Source organism: Pongo abelii, chromosome 21, assembly GCF_028885655.2.
Source record: "Pongo abelii isolate AG06213 chromosome 21, NHGRI_mPonAbe1-v2.0_pri, whole genome shotgun sequence".
In the NCBI taxonomy this organism is placed as follows: domain Eukaryota; kingdom Metazoa; phylum Chordata; class Mammalia; order Primates; family Hominidae; genus Pongo; species Pongo abelii.
The window spans coordinates 56,286,195-56,312,386 of NC_072006.2; positions in this window are offsets into that span (position 1 = coordinate 56,286,195).

A 26,192-nucleotide genomic window follows, 5' to 3' on the forward strand; every position below is an offset into this window, starting at 1 on the left:
CTATAATTTTTATGAAGACATTATTTCCACGTCATTGGGCTCTCTAGAATTAGACTGCATAAATACCGTAGTTTTATTTCAATAAAAAGTCAACTGTTATTTAAACCATGACTAAAGCTTGACATGAATAGAGACTTTAAAACAATAAACATTGCCAGACATGGTGGCACATGCCTGTAGTCTCAGCTACTCAAGAAGCTGAGACAGGAGGATCTCCTGAGCCAAGGAGTTCCAGCCCAGCCTGGGCAACATAGTGAGATCCCATCTCTTAAAAAAAAAAAAAAAGAAAAAGACTGGGCATGGTGGCTCAAGGCTGTAATCTCAGTACTTTGGGAGGCCAAGGTGGGCGGATCACAAGGTCAGGAATTTGAGACCAGCCTGGCCAACATGGTGAAACCCCATCTCTACTCAAAATACAAGAAAATTAGCCAAGCATGTTGGTGTGCACCTATAATCCCAGCTACTTAGGAGGCTGAGGAAGGAGAATTGCTTGAACCTGGCAGGCAGAGGTTGCAGTGAGCCGAGATCACGCCACTACACTCCAGCTTGGGCAACGGAGCGAGACTCCATCTCAAAAAACAACAACAACAAACGTGACTTTTGCATGCTGAGTTGTTAGAAAATTGTAAAAGTAAAGAAGACATACATGTGGCCAACAAACAGATGAAAAAAAAGCTCAATATCACTGATCATTAGAGAAATGCAAATCAAAACCACAATGTGATACCATCTCATGCCAGTCAGAATGGCGATTATTAAAAAGTCAAAAAACAACCAATGCTGGTGAGGTTGTGGAGAAATAGGAATGCTTTTACATTGTTGGCAGGAATGTAAATTAATTCGCCATTGTAGAAGACAGTGTGGCGATTCCTCAAAGATTTAGAACTGAAAATATCATTTGACTCAGCAATCCCATTACTGGGTATATACCCAAAGGAACAGAAATCATTCTATTATAAAGACACATGCACGCATATGTTCATAGCAAATACATGGAATCAACCCAAATGCGCATTAGTGATAGACTGGATAAAGAAAATGTGGTACATATACACCATGGAATACTTTGCAGGGACGTGGAATACTTTGCAGGGACATGGAATACTTTGCAGGGATGTGGATGAAGCGGGAAGCCATTATCCTCAGCAAACTAACACAGGAACAGAAAACCAAACACTGTGGCTGGGCGCAGTGGCTTATGCCTGTAATCCCAGCACTTTGGGAGGCCGAGGCGGGTGGATCACGAGGTCAGGAGATCGAGACCATCCTGGCTAACAGGCGAAACCCCGTCTCTACTAAAAATACAAAAAATTAGCCAGGCGTGGTGGTGGACACCTGCAATCCCAGCTACTCGGGAGGCTGAAGCAGGAGAATGGCGTGAACCCAGCAGACGGAGCTTGCAGTGAGCCGAGATTGCGCCACTGCACTCCAGCCAGGGTGACAGAGTGAGACTCCCTCTCAAAAAAGAAAAAAAAAAAAGAGAGAGAACCGAACACCGCATGTTCTCATTTATAGATGGGAGCTGACAGTGAGAACGCATGGACACAGGGAGGGGAACACTCACTGGGGCCTGTCGGGGGTTGGACACAGGGAGGGGAACATCACTCACTGGGGCCTGTCGGGGGTTGGCAGGGGCTGGGGAGAGCATCAGGAAAAAGAGCTAATACATGCCAGGCTTAATACCTAGGTGATGGGTGGACAGGTGCAGCAAACCACCATGGCACACGTTTAACTACGTAACAAACCTGCATATCCTGCACATGTACCCTGGAACTTAAAATAAAATTTTTTAAAGAAAAGAAGGAAGGTCAGGTGCGGTGGATCACGCCTGTAATTCCAGCACTTTGGGAGGCCGAGGTGGGCTGATCACGAGGTGAAGAGATTGAGACCATCCTGGCCAACATGGTGAAACCCCGTCTCTACTAAAAATACAAAAATTAGCTGGGCGTGGTGATGTGCGCCTGTAGTCCCACCTACTCGGGAGGCTGAGGCAGGAAAATCGCTTCAACCCAGGAAGCAGAGGTTGCAGGGAGCCGATATCACACCACTGCACTCCAGCCTGGTGACAGAGCGAGACTCCATCTCAAAAAAAAAAAAAAAAAAGAAAAAGAAAATTGTAAAAGTAACTTTTTTTTTTTTTTTTTTTCTGAGACAGAGTCTCACTCTGTTGCCCAGGCTGGAGTACAGTGGCACAATCTTGGCTCACTGTAGCCTCCACCTCCTGGGTTCAAGTGATTCTCGTGCCTCAGCCTCCCGAGTAGCTGTGACTACAGGTGTGTGCCCTTATGCTTGGCTAATTTTTGTATTTTTAGTAGAGATGAGGTTTCACTATGTTGGCCAGGCTGGTCTCAAACCCTGGGCTCAATTGTTCTGTCTGTCTCAGCCCCAGGAAGTGCTGGGATTACAGGCATGAACCAAAGTGCCTGGCTAGAAAATTGTAAAAGTAACTTAATATCTGCCTCATACACTTTTGTTTTATTTAAAAATGCAACTCCTCAACCACAAATCGAAACAAGAACAACCCTCTGATGACTTCCTTCCCTCTCTCTTTGTACAAAGAAGACCTTCTCCTGTCTGACTCTGACCACGTTGGTCTACTTTATGCAGCTCCAACCTTGCCTTCTTTCCTTCTCAGGCCATCTGTCCTGGCTGGCCTCGCTGTTGGAAATGCTCTTCTCAAGATGTTCATGTGGCTGGTTCTTTGTCATTCAGTCTCAGTTCAAATACTCCCTCCTCCAGGAAGCCTTCCCTAACAGTTTCCTAGGTGAAAGTGGTTCCCTTCCCCTGAGTCACAATTATGGTTTCTTCAGTTTACTTATTAATGGCCAACACTGTCTCCTTTACTGTTTGCTTATGAATTTAAAGTCTGTTAGCAGCACCTGCAGCTTTTTAAAGGCTCCTTGTCTCTCTCTTTTTTTTTGAGGCGGAGTTTCGCTCTTGTTGGCCAGGCTGGAATGCAATGATGCGATCTCGGCTCAGTGCAACCTCCACCTCTTGGGTTCAAGTGATTCTCCTGCCTCAGCCTCCTTAGTAGCTGAGACTACAGGCATGCGCCACCATGCTAGCTAATTTTTGTATTTTTAGTAGAGACAGGGTTTCGTCATACTGGCCAAGCTGGTCTCGAACCCCTGACCTCAGGTGATCCGCCCATCTTGGCCTCCCAGATGCTGGGATTACAGGCGTGAGCCACTGCGCTTGGCCTAATTGTCATTTTTGTTTTTTTGTTGAGACAGAGTTTCTGTCACCCAGGCTGGAATGCAGTGGCACGATCTCAGCTCACTGCAACCTCTGCCTCTCGGGTTCAATCGATTCTCCTGCCTCAGCCTCCCAAGTAGCTGGGATTACAGGTGTGCCACCACATCCAGCTAATTTTTTCATTTTTAGTAGAGACGGGGTTTCACCATGTTAGTCAGGCTTGTCTCGAACTCCTGACCTCAGGTGATCCGTCCAACTTGGCCTCCCAAAGTGCTGAGATTACAGGCATGAGCTACAGTGCCCAGCTCTCAATTGTCACTTTTAGTGCATATTTTCTGGTTGTATAAAAGCTCTCCCATGCAAGAGGGCTGATGTTATCACAGTAGATTATTATACTCTCCTGCATTTTCATCAGGTAAAGAAAGCTTTTTATGTTTCACTGAGAATAGTCAACCCCTTCACAATGTAGAACCCGAAGATTGGATCTTCTGAGAACATCAGAGAAAGACTGTCCTTGCCATCCACACTGCAAGAAAACTTCAGGATCTTGAACCTTGCGTTCATAATCTCACAAATGAAAAGGGTGCCTCTACACTCTTGGAACTGTACACCCATTGGAACCTTTAAGGTAAAGCTAACCAAGGAAGTCTCTCCCCAGAAGAAGATGGCATCCTTGATGTGAACAGCTTTTCCTAAGATCATGGATCAAGACTTCTACCGTCACGAGACTTTTATGAATATTTTTTCTTTGTTAATGTGTCTATTTTTTTTTTTTTTTTGGCAGAGTCTTGCTCTGTTGCCCAGGCTAGAGTGCAATGGTGCAATCTTGGCTCACTGCAATCTCCACCTCCCTGGTTCAAGTGATTCTCCTGCCTCAGCCTCCCTAGTAGCTGAGACCACAGGCACATGCCACCATGCCCAGCTAATTTTTTTGTATTTTTAGTAGAGACGGGGTTTCACTATGTTGGCCAGGCTGGTCTCAAACTCCTGACCTCAGGATATCCATCTGCCTCAGCCTCCCAAAGTGCTGGGATTACAGGCATGAGCCATCTCACCAGGCCTAGTTTTAGACTTTTGAACCATGTGGATATACACCCATGAAAAGTTAAATAATAAGGATGTAAGATAATTGTACACTACCTTATAAATATTCTTTTAAAAAATAAACTGGTTAAATTTTTATAAGAAGCCTATCTTTCCAATCTTAGAGACAGCTGACAATAATGATTTTTTTAATGGGAAAATATGTACATGCCACTGTAAATCAGTTAACTAGGGGGTTGGGGATGAAGAGAGGATGGTTAATGGGTGCAAGCACATCATCAGATAGAAGGAGTAAGTTCTAGTGTTCTATAACACAGTAGGGTGACAGTAGTTAACAAGAATGTATTGTGTATTTCAAAATAGCCACAAGAAAAGATTTGAAATATTTCTAACACACACACATACAAGTAAGTCAACTAGTATGAAAATATTGAAATACCTAATGCCTTTTTTTTTTTTTTGAGATGGACTGTTGCTCTGTCACCCAGGGTGGAGTGCAGTGGCACGATCTCAGCTCACTGCAACCTCCACCTCCCAGGTTCAAGCAATTCTCCTGCCTCAGCCTCCTGAGTAGCTGGGATTACAGGCATGTGCCACCATGCCCAGCTAATTTTTGTATTTTTAGTAGAGACGGGGTTTCACCATGTTGGCCAGGATGGTCTCGATCTCTTGACCTCAGGTGATCCGCCCGCCTCAGCCTCCCACGTGCTGGGATTACAGGCGTGAGCCACTGTGCCCGGTCTCATTTTTAAAATTTTATTTATTTTTCGAGACAGAGTCTCGCTCTGTCACCCAGGCTGGAGTGCAGTGGTGTGATCTTGACTCACTGTAACCTCCACCTCCTGGGTTTGAGCAATTCTCATGCCTCAGCTTGCTGAGTAGAGCTGGGATTATAGGCCCGCACCACCATGCCCAGCTAATTTTTGTATTTTTAGTAGAGACGGGGTTTCTCCATGTTGGCCAGGTTGGTCTCGAACTCCTGACCTCAGGTGATCCTCCCACGTAGGCCTCCCAAAGTGCTGGGATTATAGGTATGAGCCACTGTGCCCAGCTTACCACTATCATTTTTATGGTAAAATTAATTTAGTAGGCCTATGCCCTGGGCAGAGTTTCTTCACTTCATTGTTGCTTATTTACCAAATGGGAAGGCTAATTTTTTTTTCTTATATTTTATTTTTATTTATTGTTTATTGTTTTTTTTCTTTTGTTGTTAATCATGTTTTTAAAAAAACTCCAATGCTAGTTTCACAGACTTAAGACTCAGATAACTACTTTTAAAAGAATCCTTGTAAATATTACTTCAGTCGAAGTCATTTAGTCAGTAATAAAACTCAGTTTAGGAACCCAAGAACAAAGGCAGAGCCTCAGAATGAATTTACATGTGACCGTTTTCTGAAATCTTACGTCTAAGGAAAAAGTTAGAGACTGACATTTCTAAATCTAATTTATTTTAGGTTTAAGAATATAGATGCATAAGTTTTCTCAGAGACTTAAAGAAATCTTTATTGGATAACAGAGAGAATGAAACAAAAGTAACACATCACGAGAGAAGACCAGCTCACAAAAATAACTGAATGAAGGCACGTATTGCATCATTGTTGGCAATCGTGAAAAATTTGAAAAACCTTAAATGGCCACTAAAAGAGAAGTGGTTGTATATACCATGATATATCCATCCATGGGCTATATAAATAAAAAAGAATGAGGCGGACTTACATGTATCAATTTGGAAAGACTGGCAAGTCTAATAGCTGAGTGAGATAAAAGAAGTACATGATTGTCATTATGGTATGTACATTATTGTCATTATGGCAATATATGTGTATAGATATACATTTATGCATGTATGTGTGTAGATATGTGCATTTATGGATGTAAATTCCTGCAAGAGATACAGAAGACACATACACATCCTAGCAAGAGGGGAGTGGCCTAATGTTAGAAACAGAGAAACAGTGAAAGAGACATTTAGATTGACTTTGCAAACTCTCAGTGTGGACTCTTTTACAGATATGCACGGCTGGTGTTATTAAGTATATTTTCAAGCACAAAGGAACCAGAGGTCGATGGTGAAATCAGATGTTTTCAATGGAAACATATTTCATTCTTCTAAAAATAACTTTGGTGATTTGGAATCCATCCTTAATCGTAGCAGCCAGCCCATTTTTGTGGCTCTTTCCTTTCCCCCAGAAAAAAAAAGTGTATAAACACAGCAGGATATAAATGCATGCATCTGGAGAAGATGAACTTTTACACTAGTTCTGCCTTTTCAGCTTTCTAAAATGTGGACCTTACCAATTTCTTTGACCTCCCCCTCCTTTTTTTCCATTCCAATGCATGGCGGTGACAAGGCATTGAATTACCAGTTTGTCACTAACGCCATAGGCTTTATTATTCCTTTGAACAGAAGCTGGGCTTAAAAAGAAAAGTTTTTCTTAATAAGTAGCTGTTCATCCTTTGATATGCACATCTGGATCTGTGGTCTTATCTGCAGCATGCTAATGCTGCTTCCTGCAGATAATGATAAAAGAACAACTCAAAATAACAAAAAAGGAATAAAATGTGCCAGATGCCTAAAAAATAAGGAGGACAATGCAAATAAAAGCAACTGTTTTTTCTATTCTGGAGAATAAACTCTACCCACAATTGAAGTAATCATTTTGGTGGTTACTTGATACACACTTTTTTTTTAAGAGATTAGGAAGGAAAAAAAAAAAAGCAAACATCAGCTGACAAGTACTGCCACATTCTGTTAGAAATTAAGAGGGAAATAAACCTAAGTACGCTATAAATCACTTTGGGGTTTAATTTTGCTTCTACCCTGCTACATCGTTTCTTCTGTTTCTTCTTTTTTCTTCATTTGGCTGTGGCTTAGACATTGTTAATTAAAAGCCAAACTGAAAGATTTTGACTCATACATTTTTTAGGAATATAAAATATTTCAAATATACAGAAAAGTACCAAGAATACCATAAGGAACATTCGTGTATCTACCATCAGGGTTTAACAATTTTTCCATTTTTCCTTCCTGTTCATTTTTAAAGAATACATTTCCTTCATTCTGAGTCTTTTCAAATGTGATTTTTCTTGATTTCTGTATCACATTTGTTCACTAAAAGGTGTTCTTCTTATAAAAATATTATGATTTTCTCAGTTTTAGTTAAGTTTCTCAAAGGAGCTTTCTTTCCCTGCTCTGCATAAATGGGTCTTGTTTTGAAAGTTAGGTTAGCGTTAAGACGTAAGAGTGAAATTGTTTTGTAATACATATATGATTTCTAGATATTACGTATGATCTCTGTCTAGGTGATCTTTGTTCTTTATGACTTCTTTTCACAAGAGGCAACAATAAACCTGCTTTGTCAATACGTGCTTAGACCATCAGCAGTTCTGAGGCTGATTGTAACTGATATTTTAATAGGCAAATAAAAACTTCTGCTTTACATAAATTGCTCCATAAACTGGGAGCTGAGGATTGTGAGGAGGGTGAAAAGGCCACGGTGCCCTCTCTACCGCTGCATAGACCCAGATTGTGTGTGGTTGGGATCCCTTGGTAGCCCCACCAGATACGAGTCATGAATTGATTCCACATTAGCATGCAGCAGGCATGGGAAAATGATAAACTCCTATTGCCACTGTCATGGTAACTGAAAAAATGGCTGCTTTGCGGGGAACAAGGTCCACAGGAGAAGAAAAGCGAAGCCCTGTCTCTTTCTTCTGTTTGACATCTGTTGTTTAACATACAAAATTGTATTATCGTGACGCAAGTGAGTCGGCCAGGGCTAAAGCCTGGCTAGGAATTGTGAAAACCATACTGCTCCGACTCCCATTCCCCTCTCTCTACCATGAGAGTATATAATTTAACCCTGGACATTTTCATGAAGGGCAGTAAATTCCCCTCCCTTTTCATCCCAGGTACAAAAAGCGTGAAGTGCCTTGGGAAGGTGGAATAGAGGGAGGAGGGTCTTTTTGGGAGGTAGTGGAGAAGGGAGACACGCTATCGATTATGAAGCAAAAATAAAGCTCTTCTTCGTTTGCGGTTGCTTTTCTAAATGATTCATTCCTCCCGCCTCCCTTCCCCCAGCCTTCCCTCAAGAACATTTTAGATTTTTCTTTCTTTCTTTCTTTATTTTTGAGACAGAGTCTCACTCTGTCACCCAGGCTGGAGTGCAATGGCCCAGTCTTGGCTCAGTGCAACCTCCGCCTCCCAAGTTCAAGCGATTCTCCTGCCTCAGCCTCCCTAGTATCTGGGATTACAGGCACATGACTGGCTAATTTTTGTATTTTTAGTAGAGATGGCGTTTCAACATGTTGGCCAGGCTGGTCTCGAACTCCTGACCTTGTGATCCGCCCGCCTCAGCCTCCCAAAGTGCTGGGATTACAGGCGTGAGTCATCGCACCCAGCCCTAGATTTTTCTAAAACAGCAATTTGAGCAGGGCTTGTGAACCACAGACAAAACATGGGCAGATAGGTTACAAGCAGGGATGGCAGCCTTAGGCGCAGGGCTGAAGGTTGAAAATCCTGATTGCAGGTCATTGAGAAAAGGCTAGGAGGAAACACACCTGAGTGCTAAACAGGAGTTGGACAAGAGGTGGATTTTTATTTCCTTCTTAATATAGCCCTTTTTGAAATGTTTAATAAAGTACCTATGTCAGTCACTCTCATACTCAGCAGAAATTTACAATAAGCTTTCAGAGCTCCAGGAATGGGTCTCAAAGGAGTTTTCAAAGGGTCTCAAAGATCTCAGAGGTTCTCTCAAAGGAGGATTGAGGTATAGATGCTCAGACAAAAATTCTGTTCGGCAAATTTCCATATGATCCAAACATATCACTTGAAGCAAATCCTTTGCATATAAATATAAATATATACAAATTTTTATATATTATATATAATATTTATATATTATATACATATTATAGATTTATATTATATATAATATTTATATATTATATACATATTATAGATTTATATTATATATAAATTTATGTATTTCATGACATTTATATAAATATAAATAAACATATATATTTCATGAGGACATTTAAATGAGTGACTTTCAAACACGCTTCGCTCCCCACCTCCCCACAGTTGTGTAACCAGAACAAACCCAGTACCATTTTGGGTTGTTTTCACAACACAGCCTTGAAACAGCTGTGAAAGATTCGGGGCCATCCTAAAATGGACTAAATTGTAATTTCCATTAAGAGTGAGATTAAGCCCCTTGATAGGACAAGATCAGATAAGTGCAAACAAAAGAAAGAACATTTATATAATTGACCTCGGCCATTAGCAAAGTTAGCATTTTAAGGTGGTAAAACAAAAAAGGAACCTCTTGGCCAAACCCGTGCCCCATGTGCAGTTTGGAACTTCCCAGTTTAAAGATGATCGTCTTTAAATAGGATCCTATCGAATGGGCAGGCTTTGAGGGAATGCAGAAGCAAAACCAGTCGAAAAGGTCAGAACTGCTCTGTTTGTTTTTCCAAATTGTCGGAGTAAAGTTACAATATGCCACCTGGGTAAGCCTACTAGTTAAATATCCAGATAATGTACACAGTAACCACAGGGATTTCTCCGACAGATTGGAAACATTGGAGGAGGAATTTGCTTGGGGGAAGGGAACTAGACGAACCTGGGTTAAGCTCTCCCTAAGCATGGAGGGGTTGCTCAGTGCCTGACATGAAAAACGGTCTTATTTTTAATCCTCAGGACATCTCTTTGAGGAAGGTATTATTATTCTCAGAATAATAATAGGGGATGGGGGATGGCTCGTGTGACTTGCCCCTGGCATTTTCCTTCATGGATATTCCGGTATCTGATCATTTCTGCTTCTGTTTGAGCTTTCAGTTTCATCAGCATAATCTTTGTCAGAGGGCGGGAGTTTTACATTTGCAATTCTAGATTTTTCTTTCTGCTGGCGTTCTGGCAGACCACCACTGTTTGTTATATATCTACTTCACATCAAATAAGTCAAGCCCTAGAAAAAGTCCTGGGAGGTTTCCTGGGGTGTGGGTGTGGAGCCCCTGTGATATTTCTCTTTGCAGTTTAAGATTTTGAAAGGCATAGGATCTGAGGGGCAAGGGGAGAAAGTTCTCCCAGAGAGCCCTTTCTTTTTTCTTTTTTTTTTTTTGAGATGGAGTTTTGCTCTTGTTGCCCAGGCTGGAGTGCAGCAGCACGATCTCAGTTCACTGCAACCTCCACTTCCTGGGTTCAAGCAATTCTCCTGCCTCAGCCTCCCAAGTAGCTGGGATTACAGGCATGCACCACCATGCCTGGCTAATTTTTGTATTTTTAGTAGAGATGGGGTTTCACCATGTTGGCCAGGCTGGTCTTGAACTCTTGACCTCAGGTGATCTGCCCATCTCGGCCTCCCAAGGTGCTGGGATTACAGTCATGAGCCATCGCAGCTGGCACAAACAGCCTTTTCAATTCAAATCCTCACCCACCTTCTCCCTAGTCTTTTCACTGGATGTCTGGGGGCTCATACCTGCTCTCTGACACTCCCATAATAAAGTTACTTCCAAGGCCAACTGTGGATCAGACTCACCTGGTGAATTTTCAGAAAACAGATATTTGCTTCCAATTTACATACAGGCTCAGATCCTGAAGGTCTAGTAATTAGACTCATTGAAAAAGTGCCCTCCCCTGATTCTCAAAATCAGAAATAACGATGAATGCATAGGAACACATACAAATTTAAAGTTATGAGAATCACTAATACATAGAAAACAATTTCAGATTTGATTACTGGCCAGGTCCACAGCTCAGCGTAAATGTCACCTGTTTATAAAGAGATTTTCACCATCATCTTCCAAATTCTAGCCCTTTTAATAGCATAGAGTGGATATCATTTATCTGTGCATTCATCATCTGCTTCTCCCCAACAGAATGTTAGCTGCCTAAGAGCCAGAGTCTTTTCCACCCTCTTCTCCGTCAAGTTCAAAGTGTCTAGGTTAGTGTCTACACATCAAAGATACTCAGTTTCTGCTGGGTGGGTGCACAAGTGAACAAATTTTTTGTTTGTTTGAGACAGAATCTTGTTCTATCACCCAGGCTGGAGTGCAGTGGCGCCATCTCAGCTCACTACAGCCTCCGCCTCCTGGGTTTGAGCAATTCTAGTGCCTCAGCCTCCAGAGTAGCTGGGACTACAGGCACCCGCCACCACGCCCAGCTAATTTTTGTATTTTTAGTAGACGGGGTTTCACCATGTTGGCCAGGCTGGTCTTGAACTACTGACCTCAAGTGATCTGCCTGCCCAGGCCTCCCAAAGTGCTGGGATTACAGGTGTGAGCCACTGTGTCTGGTCTGAACGAACGATTTGATTATAAAAGATTCAGTCAGCTAAGAGATACCCTAGCATTTATCTGATCTGACCTCCTTGTTTAAGAAATGCTGGGAGTCAGGACAGAAAGCCGCCCTGGCTAGCTGAGGTCACCATTCCTGGGCTTCCCATCATACCTGCCACAGTAGCCACTGTTAACAACTTTCTTCTCCTGTGACACCTGGGATTTTTTGTTTCAAATACTCAAAGGTGTGTATTACAGTATTGTTAATGGTAGCAAACACAAAAACAAAACCAACAAAAAACCTCTAGAAACAAAAGGAAAAAATCCTGACACATTCATACCGTGGAATATTATATAGACATTAAGTAAAATGAGATAAAACTGGAAAAATTGTCTTAAAGGAATTTCCATTAAGTATTGTTGAGGGAGGAGAGAGGCTGGGTAGGAGGTAGGATTACTATGGTGGAAAGAGAGAAGTTGGTAGAATTTTTTTTTTAAAAAGAAGAAAATTAAATAATGGTGATATATTCACTTTATGTATCTATGAAAATTGCACAATTAGGCCGGGCACAGTGGCTCACGCCTGTAATCCCAGCACTTTGGGAGGCCAAGGCGGGTGGATCATAAGATCAGGAGATCGAGACCATCCTGGCTAACACGGTGAAACCCCGCCTCTACTAAAAATAAAAAAAAAAAAAATTAGCCAGGCATGGTGGCAGGCGCCTGTAGTCCCAGCTACTCGGGAGGCTGAGGCAGGAGAATGACGTGAACCTGGGAGGCAGAGCTTGCAGTGAGCCGAGATTGCACCACTGTACTCCAGCCTGGGAGACAGAGTGAGACTCCGTCTCAAAAAAAAAAAAAAAAAAAAAAAAAAAAAAAAATTGCACAATTAAACATGCTTGTATGTAAGCAGAAGTTTTCTTTTTTAAAAAATGTGGGATGGCTGGGTGTGGTGGCTCGTATCTGTAATCCCAGCACTTTGGGAAGCTGAGGTGGGTGGATAACCTGAAGTCAGGAGTTTGAGACCAGCCTAACCAACATGGTGAAACTCCACCTCTACTAAAAATACAAAATTAGCTGGGCATGGTGGCGCTTGCCTGTAATCCCAGCTACTTGGGAGGCTGAGGCAGGAGAACCGCTTGAACCCGGGAGGCAGAGGTTGCAGTGAGCCAAGATGGAGCCATTGCACCGAAGCCTGGGTGACAAGAGTGAAACTCTGTCTCAAAAAAAAAAAAAAAAAAAAGCAAGATGCACCTACAGTGATAAAAAGGATAATGTATAGCTTCAAATGTAGGAAAGAAGGATTAAAAATAAATAAGCTGCCAGGCATGGTGGCTCACGCCTGTAATCCCAGCACTTTGGGAGGCCGAGGCAGGCGGATCATGAGGTCAGGAGATCGAGACCACGGTGAAAGCCCGTCTCTACTAAAAAATACAAAAAATTAGCTGGGCGCGGTGGCGGGCACCTGTAGTCCCAGCTACTCGGGAGGCTGAGGCAGGAGAATGGCGCGAACCCGGAAGGCAGAGCTTTCAGTGAGCTGAGATCGCGCCACTGCACCCCAGCCTGGGTGACAGAGAAAGACTCTGTCTCAAAAAAAAATAAAAAATAAAAATAAAAAATAAAATAAATAAGCTAACATTTAGTTCAAAATGCAGTAAGAAGAAAAACAGGGTCAAATATAAAGAAAGATGGAAATAAAAGGAAATAACTATCTGAAAAAAATTTAAACAGAAAATGTCCTAAAGCTAATATGAAATGTTCAGCCAGGTGCGGTGGTTCATGCCTGTAATCCCAGCACTTTGGGAGGCTGAGGCTGGCACATCACTTTAGGTCAGGAGTTTGAGATTAGCCTGACCAAGATGATGAAACCCCATCTCTACCAAAACTACAAAAATTAACCAGGTGTGGTGGCACACGCCTGTATTCCCAGCTACTTGGGAGGCTGAGGCAGGAGGATCGATTGAACCTGGGAGTTGTTGCAGTGAGCAGAGATTGTGCCACTGCATTCCAGCCTGGGCGACAGAGTGAGACTCCGTCTCAAAAAAAAAGCTAATATGAAATGTTAACAGTTGTGGCTGGGCGCGGTGGCTCGCGCCTGTAATCCTAGCACTTTGGGAGGCTGAGGCGGGTGGATTGCCTGAACTCAGGAGTTTGAGACCAGCCTGGGCAACACAGGGAAGCCCTGTCTCTACTAAAATACAAAAAATTAGCCAGGCATGGCGGTGTGCGCCTGTAATTCCAGCTACTCAGGAGGCTGAGGCAGGAGAATTGCTAGAACCTGGGAGGCGGAGATTGCAGTGAGCTGAGATTGTGCCACTGCACTCCAGCCTGGGCAACAGAGCGAGACTCTGTCTCAAAAAAAAAAGAAATGTTAACAGTTGTTATTTTGAAAGAAGGGTACAAGGCTGCTCATTGTATTTTTTTTTCTATTTTCTGTATTTTTAAACTTTCTTGTTAGAAAATTATACATCAAAAGTAAAGTGTCCCCATGAAGTCATTCTGTCCCCAGGAGTGGGAGGCTCGCCGGGCCCCTGGGTGGGGTGATGCTGTGCTCCTCCCATCCTTGATGCCAGGACTTCCTCACCAGGGGACACCTGATTTTGGTTCTGGTCAGCCTGGCTTCGCTTCTCTCCTTACTGCCCCCTTATGGTAGCCACTTGCCAGGGTTTTGTCTTCCTTGGTTATGTCCCTAGCTAAGAGCATTCTGGAGTTTTGATGTGGATCTTGTGTAGAGGATGAAAACTGAAAAGTCAGGGAACCACTTAAGGCATCCCTGGCCTGGGGAAAGGAGACTTCCTTCTTCCCATTTCCCTTGTTAATGATGCCGGCTCCATGGATTCTACTCCCATACTTGGGTAGATAATCTGGAAGTCTACTCCTCATCTTTTATGCAGGTTTTAGTTCTGGATAGTTCTTCAATCCTGTCCACTCCCCACTCCCACCCCCAAACGGTACACTATGTATGAGCCATGCAGTAGGCACCCCGCATAAAGGGAAACTCGCACCTCCCTTCCTCACAGACTCCCATGGCGGGGAAGCTGGACTTGGCACAGGTGGAGTCCTGGGGAGGAAGTTCTTGGGCTGGCATGTTCATCATCTCACTGGTGGGCTCACCTTGGGCAAATGACAATTTCTCTAAGACTCAGTTTCTTTTTGCAGAAAACTAGGACCACAAACTGGGTATACATTAAGTAGATAATGAGTGTTTGGACTTTTATTTACTGTGTATCTTCCCCAGTTTGTCTTTCATGGTTTCGTTCAGCATGGTTTTCTTAGAGCATTTATGAATGCCTGTCACATGTAGGCATTCTGGAAATATTTGTTGAATGAAGTACTTTTGCTTTGTAGTTTTACTTTAAATCTTCCCTTACTTCTCTTGAAGGAGATTTTTTTTTTTTTTTTTTTTTTTGGTGACGGACTTTCACTCTTGTTGCCCAGGCTGGAGTGCAATGGCGCGATCAATCTCATCTCACCAAAACCTCCACCTCCCAGGTTCAAGCGATTCTCCTGCCTCAGCCTCCTGAGTAGCTGGGATTACAGGCATGCGCCACCATGCCCGGCTAATTTTGTATTTTTAGTAGAGCCAGGGTTTCTCCCTGTTGATCAGGCTGGTCTCGAACTCCCAACCTCAGGTGATCTGTCCGCCTTGGCCTCTCGGCCTCCCAAAGTATTGGGATTACAGGCGTGAGCCACCATGCCCTGCCTAGGAGGATATATTTTTAAGGGTTTAAAGAACATAACTAGACATAGAATTGTTGGGTTGTGGGAAATTCACACCTTCAGCTTCAACTAGATATCACCAATTGTTCTCCAAAGAGGTCTGCCAATTGCTACTCCCAAATAGCAGTTTACAAGGGTTTCCTTCTGTTCACGTTCTCTCTAGAACCTGGTACTTTCGGACTTTTAACTGCTATGCCATCCTGATGGGAATGAAATGCTTTTCCTTTAAAGGGAAGAATGAAAATGGCATGTCCACTTTAGGCTATATGACATATTGAACAATTTTAATTTTACTATTACTGGATATTTACATTTTAGTTATCCCAGATCTCAGCTCTGATGTCTCTTCCAGGGAGGACTTTGCTGAATCCCTATACAAGTTGGTCTTCCCTTCAGTCACTGACTATCCCATCTGTCTATTTCCCTTCCCTTCTGTCTATTTCCCTTCCCAAGCACTTAAGTCAGAAAGCATCTTTTGGATTGTACTTGTTTACTGTTTCTCCCCCAGGAGCCTTTAAGGGCCCTTGCCTGTCTTGTTCACCACTGTACCTCCAGGCCTAGCACAGAGCCTGGCACAGGACAAGAATGTACAAAATATAGAGAGAATTAATGAAAGAGTGTATGGATTTATTGAAAAGCAGAAGCCAGTGGACTAATTCAACACTGAACTCACTAAAAAGAATCTTGACAGTTATAGGCAAGTGCTACTGTCAGATACTCTTCCTTTGTTTTGCCCTTCTTACCTTTGAGCCAGAGGTTTTTATTTTGTTTCGGTTTTTTGTTTTGAGACAAAGGAGTCTCAAACTGCACTGCACTGTCACACAGGCTGGAGTGCAGTGGCGCGATCTTGGCTCACAGGTGCCCGCCACCATGCCCAGCTTATTTTTTTGTATTTTTAGTAGAGACGGGGTTTCATCGTGTTAGCCAGGATGGTCTCAATCTCCTGACCTTGTGATCTGCCCGCTTTGGCCTCCCAAAGTGCTGGGATTACAGGCATGAGCCACTGCACCGGGCGTTTTGTTTTTGAGACAGGGCCTCACTCTGTCGCTCAAGTTGGAGTGCAGTGGCACAGTATCGGCTCACTGCAGCCTCGACCTCCTGAGCTTAAGCGATCTTCCCACATCAGCCTCCTAAGTAGCTGGGACCACAGGCATGTGCTACCATGCCCAGCTGATTTTTTTTTCTTTCTTTTCTTTTTTCTTTTGCAGAGATGGGGGTGTCACTATGTTAACCAGGCTGGTCTTGAACTCCTGAGCTTGCATGAGCCTCCTACCTCAGCCTGCCAAAGTGCTGGGATTACAGGTGTGAGCCACCACACCTGGCCTGAGCCAGAGGCTTTGTAATTCACTTACAATTCAATTACAGGTCTGCAATTTTGCTGGGGGTGGCCTTGGGTGACTCAACTCAGAATGAAACATGAAATCTGGCATAAATAATCTCTTCAAAAGAAAAAACACTTTTCTCGGCCAGGAGTGGTGGCTCATGCCTTTAATCCCAGCACTTTGGGAGGCTGAGGAGGGAGGATCAAGTTCGGTAGCTCGAGACCAGCCTGACCAACATGGAGAAACCCCATCTCTACTGAAAATACAAAATTAGCCAGGCGTGGTGGTGCACACCTATAATCCCAGCTACTTGGGAGGCTGAGGCAGGAGAATCACTTGAACCAGGGAGTTGCAGTGAGCCAATATCGCACCATTGCACTCCAGCCTGGGCAACAAGAGCGAAACTCCATCTCAAAAAAAAAAAAAAAAGAAAAGAAAAAGAAAAAACACTTTTCTCATAGAGGAGTAGCAGCGATGGTGATAATAAGGAAAGCTAACATTTATTAGAGGCTTACTGCATGCCAGGCATGGAACTAGTTGCTTTGCATGAATTATATATTTAATAATTAGAAAAACCTACAGCATGGTTATTCAAGCGCAGTCACCAATAGCTGCATTGAATCTACCTGATTTCTACCAGGTGTGTGGAGAGAAAACGGAGACAGAGAAAAAGAAGACTGATTTAAATTATCTGGGCCACCGTGTGCACTCTTGCAGGTAAGAGACAAGGCACACGTGCATTTTCTGGTGTTGAGCTCTGTCCAGTCCCTGATGGTGATACTATAATAGAAAAGATATGCAAGATCATTTTTGACCATACTCAAATTTTTCCCCTATACACTCACTGGCTTTAGAATGAACTCCTTTGAAAACAAAGGCTTAGAGGGGGCTAAATGTCTTCTATAGCAGAGTCACACACCTGGAGGAGCAGAGGTAACCACTATGAGGACCCAGAGGCTTTGATCCTAACCTATCTCCTAAATTTAACACCTCACTAGGTTTTACTTCTTCAATACAGGTTCATGCTATGAGCACTTTACTGCATCATTTATTGTCTGTTATATAAATTTATTCCAAAGAGCGCAGAGCTGAGTGAACATCAGGAGAAATGCTTAAGATCGCAGTAAAGCCCCTTTCATGGGAAGCCTTTTAAATTATAACTTTAGCCAGACTGACTTAGATAGGTTGGATGCTCTGTTTGGAGACAGGGACAGAAATCTGAAAATTTATCCCAAACCCAGGATTCTGTGATCATCTCACTGTTTCCCAAACTTTCGTTTGTTCTTTTCTTTTCTTTTTTTTTTTTTTCAGATGGAGTTTTGCTCTGTCACCCAGGCTGGAGTGCAACGGCACAATCTTTACTCACTGCAACCTCTGCCTCCTAGGTTCAAGCAATTCTCCTGCTTCAGCCTCCCAAGCAGCTGGAATTACAGGTGCGCACCACCACGCCTAGCTAATTTTTGTATTTTTAGTAGAGACAGGGTTTTACCATGTTGGCCAGGCTCGTCTCAAACTCCTGACCTCAGGTGATCCACCCGTCTCGGCCACCCCAAGTGCTGGGATTACAGGTGTGAGCCACCTCGCCTGGCCTCCCAAACTTTCTTGATCACGGAAAACACTCACTAAAAAACAAAAACAAAAGATAACCACACAATCAAACAAGAAAACATAGTCTCTGGCACACAGTAGGTGCACGATATTTTTTGAAGGATCGAGGTAAAACTGCGAAATTGCCAATCGAAGAACAAAACGTAAAGTCTGATACGTTGCTAACAGCTTCCCAAAACTACATGTTTCTGTCTTCCCATGTGTTTATATACATGCACATCCTTATGCGTTTTAATATGTAAGTTTGTAAAATCATAGGTAAAATCTTTTGTTTGTTTTTGTTTTTTGAGATGGAGTCTCGCTCTGCCACCCAGGCTGGAGGGCAGTGGTGCAATCTCAGCTCACTGCAACCTCCGCTTCCCGGGCTCAAGCAATTCTGCTGCCTCAGCCTCCTGAGTAGCTAGGATTACAGGCGTGTGCCAACATGCCCAGCTAATTTTTGTATTTTTAGTAGAGATGAGGTTTCACCATGTTGGCCAGGCTAGTCTTGAACTCCTGACCTCGTGATCTGGCTGCCTCAGCCTCCTAAAGCGCTGGGATTACAGGCGTGAGCCACCGCACCTGGCCCATAGGTAAAATCTTAAAAGTGTTTGACAAACTGTTTAAAGTATCTCTCTTTGGGGAGAGAAAATATTTCTTCCTACTGTGCTTAAATTTTAATAATTTAGTTACAGAAATGCAATAGATTTAATTTTAATAATTGTTAATAATTTGATAACTATAATGATGTGTACATTTAATCATTTTAATAGCTTGAAAAAATAAGCGTGGCAAGTAAGAGCAATGATCTCTTTTTTATAACTATTTACCACTGATTTTCTTTTTCAAAACAAATTTGAGAAATAGTCACGCAATGCCTGTCTGATACAAGGCTCAGTGCTACGTCTGCTCAGGACTCAGGCCTCAAGCCCATGTCTGCCCTGGAACACTTATGTTTTGACCAAGGACATATGCTATTCCTGTGTGACATCTTGACAATATGAGATGGACATTACAGCTCAGGATGACAACAAAAAGTAAGTCTGGATTACTGCCGTGAGGGATGTGGGGGAAAGGCAGCCAGGTGGTCTGTAGAGAGAGGTCGGGAAGGCTGGCAGAAAAGACAAGGATTAAAAAAGACTTAACCCAATAATCCAAAAGAAAAATGAGTAAAGGTTCCCAGGAAAGGAAATCCGAGTAGCCTTTAGACATAGGAAAAGATGTCCATCCTCACCAAGGGGAGAGAAAGACAAGTGGAAACCACGAGGCTGTATCATTGTCCATGTGCAGTGGCCTGGCAGAGAAAACCACATGTGCAGGTACCCTGTGAGGGCGAGGCCGTGGGACACAGGCAGGCTCCCTACATAGTAGGTACGATTGTCAACTGCCATGGTCTCCTGGGAAGGGAATTTGGCAGTGAGACCAAAATGAGACACACCCATATTCTCGGACATAGAAATTCCAATTCTGGATTTCTCCTCTGGTGCACTTGCATGGGGTTGAAATGATATTGCACAAAGCTAGCCATTGAAACATTCTTTGTAAGAGCAAAAAGATTAAGTTGTGGAGCTGAGGACAAACTAAATGTCCATTAAAAGGGGACTGTTCCAATCAGTTACAGTAGAGAGATACAATGCAATATTCTGTGGCTAATAAAAGTCTCACATTGAAGCTGGTTGCGGTGGCTGACACCTGTAATCACAGAACTCTGGGAGGCTGAGGTGGGTGGGTCACCTGAGGTCAGGAGTTCGAGACCAACCTGGCCAACATGGCGAAACCCTGTCTCTACTAAAAGTACAAAAAAATTAGCCAGGCATGGTGGTGCACGCCTATAATTCCAGCTACGTGGGAGGCTGAGGCAAGAGAATCGCTTGAACCTGGGAGGCAGAGGTTGCAGTGAGTCAGCCTGGGAGATAGAGTGAGACTCAGTCTCAGGAAAAAAAAAAAAAAAAGAGTCTAACACTGGCTAGGTGCAATGGCTCACGCCTGCAATTTCAGCACTTTGTGAGGCTGAGGTGGGAGGATCACTTGAGCCCAAGAGTTTGAGGCCAGCCTGGGCAATGAGGTGTAATCCAGTCTCTACTAAAAATACAAAAATTAGCCAGGTGTCATGGCACATGCCTGCAGTCCCAGCTACCTGGGAGGCTGAGGTGGGAGGACTGCTTGAGCCCAGGAGGTTGAGGCTACAGGGAGCCATGACTGCACCACCATACTCAGCCTGAGAGAAAGAGTGAGACCTAGAAACAAAAAAGTCTAACAGTTGAGTGTGCTGGGCATTATTTTAAGTCTTGTGTGTTTCATTACTCAATTATCTCATCAACGCTTAAGCAGATATTTGGGTATATTGTTACCTTCACTTCACAGATGAGGGAACTGAAGTACAAAATGGTAGTAATTTGCCCAATGATACCCAGCTAATAAGTAGCAGGGTTAGCATTAGGTGAGAAGAATCACAGTATAGAACAGTGTGTATAGCATGCTCCCATACTGATTACAAAAGACAGTAAAAGAGGCTGGGTGCGGTGGCTCTCGCCTGTAATCCCAGCACTTTGGGAGGCCTAGGCAGGTGGATCACGAGGGCAAGAGATCAAGACTGTCCTGGCCAACATGGTGAAACCCTGTCTCTACTAAAAATACAAAAAATTAGCCGGGTGTGGTGGTGGGCGCCTGTAGTCCCAGCTACTCGGGAGGCTGAGGCAGGAGAATCACTTGAACCTGGGAGGCGGAGGTTGCAGTGAGCCAAGATTGTGCCACTGCACTCCAGCCTGGTGACACAGTGAGACTCCGTCTCAAAAAATAAAAAAAAAACAAACTGCAGTAAAAGATAGGGCTGAGCACAGTGGCTTATGCCTGTAATCCTAGCACTTTGGGAGGCCAAGATGGGTAGACTGCTTGAGCCTGGGAGTTTGAGACCAGACTGGGCAACATAGTGAAACTACATCTCTACAAAAAACCCCACAAAACAAACAAACAAACAAAAAATATGGTGGGCATGGTGGTGTGCGCCTGTGGCCCCAGCTACTCGGGAGACTGAGGTGTGATCACCTGAGTCCAGGGAGGTTGAGGCTGCAGTGAGCTATGATTGTGCCACTGCACTCCAGCCTGGCCAATAGAATGAGACCCCATCTAAAAAAAAATTTAGAAAAGAGTAAAAAAAACATATATATATATTTTTCATATATGTATATATATAAACATATATATAAATATATATGTATGTGTATGGATATATATGTGTGTGTGTGTATGGATATGCATGTATGTTTATATATGCTCATATTGGTTTAGAATATCTCTGAATGGAGACAGGAGAATCTGAGAGTCTATGAACTGTGGGTGCCTCTGGTGACGGAAATTCAATGCACAGAAGACAAGGGAGGGAGCAAGATTTCCTTTACGCTGCGTAGAATTCTATACCTGCTAAACTTTTGCACCACAGATATGTGATATCTATCAACACCTTTAAATCTTTCTTTCTTTTTTTGCATTCCATCCCCAACAACTTTAAATCTCTAATTAAAAAAAATTAAAAATGTAAGAGGAGGGAGCTTCAGGTCCATCTTACAGGCTCTCTCCTAGCTTGTAATGTCCAATAGGGAAACCACTAGTTTCCATCTTTCCAACATGGAAACACAGCCACTGAGCACCTGAAATGTGCCACATCCGGATTGAGGTGTGCTGAGGCTGGAGGCTGCAGGCAGTGACTCAGAACTTGGGGAAACCAAGGCAGGTGGATCACTTGAGCTCAGGAGTTCGAGACCAGCCTGGGCAACATGGTGAAACCCCATCTCTACTAAAACCACACACACACACACAAAAAGCCAGGTGTTGTGGTGCCTGCCTGTGGTCCCAGCCACTTGGAAGGCTTAGGTGGGAAGATCACTTGAGCCTGAGGGTCAGAGGTTGCAGTGAGACTAGACTGCACCACTGCCCTCCATCCTGGGTGACAGAGTGAGACCCTGTCTCAAAAAAAAAAAAAAAAAAAAAAGATGTAACAGATGTGCTGTGAGTGTAACATACACGCTAGATTTCAAAGACTTAGTATAAAAATGGCGATTTTGGCCGGGTGCGGTGCCTCATGCCTGTAGTTCTAGCACTTTGGGAGACCGAAGCGGGCAGATCACGTGAGGTCAGGAGTTTGAGACCAGCCTGGCCAACATGGTGAATACAAATAATTAGCCGGGCGTGATGGCGCACCTGTAATCCCAGCTACTTGGCAGGCGATTATTACTAAAAATACAAAAATTAGCTGGGCCTGATGGTGAGCCTGTAATCCCAGCTACTTGGGAGGCTGAGGCAGGAGACTAGCTTGAACCCAGGAGGCAGAGGTTGCAGTGAGCCGAGATCGCATCATTGCACTCCAGCCTGGGGGACAAGAGCGAAACTCCATCTCAAAAAAAAGAAGGATACAAAATATCAAATTCATAATTTCTTTTTTTTTTTTGAGATTGAGTTTCGCTCTTGTCACTGAGACTGAAGTGCAATGGCACCATCTCGTCTCACTGCAACCTCCACCTCCCGGGTTCAAGTGATTCTCCTGCCTTAGCCTCCCAAGTAGCTGGGATTACAGGAATGTGCCACCAAGCCCAGCTAATTTTTTGTGTTTTTAGTAGAGGTGGGGTTTCACCATGTTGGTCAGGCTGGTCTCGAACTCCTGACCTCAGGTTTTCACCCACCTCAGCCTCTAAAAGTGCTGGGATTACAGATGTGAGCCACCATGCCCAGCCTCAAATTCATAATTTTTATATTGCTTATATGTATGATGATATTTTGGATTTACTGAGTTACATAAAGTCTATATTATTAAAATTAAGTCCCCCTGTCACTTTTTACAATTGTTTGAAAAAGCTAGTAGAGCACTATTCACAATAAGCAAGATATGGAATCAACCCAAGTATCTATCAATGAATGAGTGAAAAAAATGTGCTACATACATACAATGAAATGTTATTCAGGGGCCAGGCACAGTGGCTCCTGCTTGTAATTCCAGCACTTTTGGGAGGCTGAGGTGGGCAGATCACTTGAGGCCAGGAGTTCGAGACCAGCCTGACCGACATGGTGAAAACCCATCTCTACTAAAAATACAAAAATTGGCCAGACATGATGGCACATGCCTGTGATCCCAGCTACCCGGGAGGTTGAGGCAGGAGAATCGCTTGAACCCAGGAGGTTGAGTGAGCAGAGATCGCTCTAGCCTGGGCAACAGAGCGAGACTTTGTCTCGAAAAAAAAAAAAAAAAAGAAAAAGAAAGAAAGAAATATTATTTAGCAATAAAAAAGCATGAAATTCTGTCATTTGCAACAACAATGGAGGAACTGGAGGATATTATGTTAAATGAAATAAACCAGGCACAGACAAGGCACATACAAATATCGCACATTCTCACACATATGTGGGAGCTAAAAAGAAAAGACCAGCCATGTTGACCAGGCTGGTCTTGAACTCCTGACCTCAAGTGATCCATCCACCCGCCTCGGCCTCCCAAAGTGCTGGGATTACAGACATGAGCCACTGTGCCCAGCCTGAACCCAGTTTCTTCTGGGATAAAATTCCTCCTGAGACCATTCCATCTGTTTAAAAGTAGCTAGACATGGATGTCAGGAGTTCAGAGTCTAATTATTTAAACAAACAGACAAACAAACGCCATCTTGTCTTCTTGGTTTACAGAGACTTAAGAGAAATATACAAAGTACCCTTTCCTCTCATTACTTTACTTTCAAAGTTTGACCAGATCTTTACAAAGGTTGTTCCATATCCCACACCACCTGATAAGGGAGAAATGATAGTTTAAAACAGAGAACTGGGTTGGGCGTCGTGGCTCACACTTATAATCCCAGCACTTTGGGAGACTGAGGTGGGCGGTCAGGTTGAACTCAGGAGTTCAAGACCAGCCTGGGTAACATGGTGAAATCCCATCTGTACTAAAAATACAAAAACTAGCTGGGTGTGGTGGTGTGTGCCTTGTAGTCTCAGCTACTCAGGAGGCTGTGGTGGGAGGATCGCTTGAGCCCTGGAGAAGGAGGCTGCAGTGAGCCGAGATCATACCACTGCACTTCAACCTGGGCAACAGAATGAGACCCTGTCTCAAAAAAACCAACCAACCAACCAACCAACCAGAGAATTGAATTGTTGGTGTTACCATCTAGTTTATAACCTTAAATCTTGAGACAGTCTTTCCCTTGGGATATTATTTTTTACTTAGTTGAAAGAATGACCTTATGATAATAAAATGGTAATGATAACGACAGAAATAGCTAACATTTTTGAAGCACTTGCTACAAGCCAGCCATTGTGCAAAGTACTTTCTTGAATAAAACTAGGATCACAAACTGGGGTGTTATGAGCCCATCTATTCTATGAGGTAGATCTCTTTGTTAGGCCCATTTTACAGATGTGGAAATTGAAATTTAGAGAGGGTGGGTAATAATATTGGGAGTCACAAAACCTAAGCTTGCATTCTTTTTTTTTTTTTTTTTGAGTGCAGTGCAGTCTTGGCTCACTGCAAGCTCCACCTCCCGGGTTCACGCCATTTTCCTGCCTCAGCCTCCCAAGTAGCTGGGACTACAGATGCCCACCACCACGCCTGGCTAATTTTTTGTATTTTTAGTAGAGACGGGATTTCACTGTGTCAGCCAAGATGGTCTCAATCTCCTGACCTGGTGATCCACCCGCCTCGGCCTCCCAAAGTTCTGGGATTATAAGCATGAGCCACCGCGCCCGGCCTACTTGCATTCTAACTCTAACACTAATGTGCTGTAGAGCTGTTTACATATAACTTCTTGGCAGCAGGTTGAATTGTGGTCCCCTAAAAGATAGGTCTAAGTCCTAATCCTCAATACCTGTGAATGTGACTTTATTTGGAAAAAAGGTCTTTGCACATGTAATAAGGTTAAGGATCTTCAGATGATATCATCCTGGATTAACTGGATGGACTCTAAATCCAATGACAAATGTCCTTATAAGAAGAGAAGACATGGCTGGGTGCGGTGGCTCATGCCTGTAATCTCAGCACTTTGGGAGGCCAAAGTGAGAGAGGAGAAAGGAAGAAACCGGTCAGGCAGGCAGTTAGGGTGGGTTCTCGGCTGAATTCTTTCAAACCAAAGAACAGCCAGAAAAATCAAGCTGCAGGCACAGATAAGGGAACTCGCATGGGGGGCTTGTGCATGTTCCCTTATCTGTGCCCGCAGCCTAAGACATGCCCACAGCTGCACAGATAAAAAAGTCTACACAAGTGACTTGCCCAGACATGCCCGCAATGGAAAATGCCGTCCCCTGACACATGTGCGGTAAGGGGAACAAAGTGATATGGAGTAACTCGACCTAAGGGCCTGAAGGTGCATTAGGAGTACAGGGTAGAGCTACCAGAAATTCGTGCCTTATGCAAATGAGATGACCAGTCCTCATCAGCTTCTTATAAAAGCCTTTGCATTCAACTGTAAAAACAGGAACCTGGCCAGGTGCGGTGGCTCATGCCTGTAATCCCAGCACTTTGGGAGGCTGAGGTGGGTGTCATACACTACCAAAGCCATCAAAATGAGAAGGAGAGGGGAGAACAGCAGCATAAGCGGCTGGCAGAGGTAGGGAAAGACCAGCAAGAAGGAAAGAAAGAAAGAGAAAGTCAGAGAAAGAGACAAGAGACAGAGAGACAGAAAGTCAAAGAGGGAGTCAGAAACAGAGACAAAGAAAAGGAGTCAGAGAGAAAGAGGGACAGATGCAGAAAGAGAGAGTTAAAAAGAGAGGAAGAGACAGAGGAGAAGTCAAAGAGAAAGAAAGAAAGATGAAAGTCGTAAAGAAAAAACAGTGTACCCTATTCCTTTAAAAGCCAGGGTAAAGTTCTGTCTACCCAGCCGAGGCATATTCTTCTTATGTGGAATGTCGACCTGTATCTGCCTCCCCACTAACTGGACAGGCACCTGCACCTTAGTCTTTCTAAGTCCTAACATTAACATTGCCCCAGGAAATCAGACCTTATCAGTACCCCTCAAAGCTCAAGTCTGCCAGCGCAGAGCCATACAACTAATACCCCTACTTATAGGGTTAGGA